The 1,050-nt window shown below is 51.3% G+C and overlaps 1 non-coding gene across 1 annotated transcript; it reads left to right on the top strand.

Moving 5' to 3' along the window:
- Positions 1–475: 475 nt before the first annotated feature.
- On the top strand, positions 476–617 carry LOC116074096. Its single transcript, XR_004112071.1, has one exon. It is a non-coding gene; the product is annotated as a small nucleolar RNA SNORA48 (small nucleolar RNA).
- Positions 618–1,050: the final 433 nt, after the last annotated feature.

The raw sequence follows: 1,050 nt of genomic DNA on the forward strand, positions 1-1,050 counted from the left end.
CAGATCAGACCACCTAGGGCCCACCAGACAAGACTGACTGGACAAGGTTCAGACAGTCTCACAGTGAGAAGAACCCCTCCCAGGCCTGCTGACTAAGGGCACATGTCTATTGGTGCCCAGTGATTGGAGGTCTAGAAAGAAGTTGTGGGACTGACCAGCCTAGGGTTCTTGGACTTGAGAAAGCCTCACTTGAGATCAGAACCTTAACATGGCAGGAATTAGAAAGGAAAACAGAGGCTGTGCATCTTCTTCTTGCTGCCCAAACCAGGAGGCTCAGTGGCCCTCTGAACCTGGAAAAGGCTGAAGAAGTGACCTTCACACGCTTTCCATGCCTAGTACAGGGTCTTTCTTAGAAAGAAGTCTCACCAAACTTAGGAAGGTGCCTTATACACAACACCAGTATTTACCTAACCCTTCCCCGGGCCCTATTCCTTACCTATCAATACCATATCTCCTCCATGGAGAATGGCATCTCTGCCCTGGTAATGGGCAAAGAGACACCTTGTTGGTGGTGCTGTTCTTATACCAGCCAGGGGCAGAGCAGGTGGCATCCTTTGTTCATCCTAGCTTGATGCCTGGCCGGGTGGCTAAAGCTGCCTTCTACCTAGGCCTCAGAAAAAAAATCAAATCAAATTCAAGCCTTGCAGAGCTGGAGGAAGAAGACAGAGACCTGCAAACCAAGTCTGCATGCCACCTGCAGACTTGTCCTCCAGCACATGCCATAGACACCTACCTGCCACACATCATGAAGCATGGATGAAGGATGCCACTCAGGGAGGGGCCAGCTTGCCATGTGGCCAGCCTGCAGCTGGAGCTACCACCATGAGTGAGTATGTGGTGGTGAGATGGGAGAGATAGAGAGAAGAGGAGCAGCTTGAACTGTATGAAGAGAGATGGAACTGGAGACTCAAAGGTATAAAGGAGAAGCCTGCTGTGAGTGACTAGCCCTGCCTCCCGGGGCCATGGTGAGGGCCTAGCCTGAGCTGCTACTGAAGGCCATGTCTGAGTCTATGGCTACACAGTGGCAGGGTTCAGAGTCAATTTTTATGG

Source organism: Mastomys coucha, unplaced genomic scaffold, assembly GCF_008632895.1.
Source record: "Mastomys coucha isolate ucsf_1 unplaced genomic scaffold, UCSF_Mcou_1 pScaffold23, whole genome shotgun sequence".
Taxonomy (NCBI): domain Eukaryota; kingdom Metazoa; phylum Chordata; class Mammalia; order Rodentia; family Muridae; genus Mastomys; species Mastomys coucha.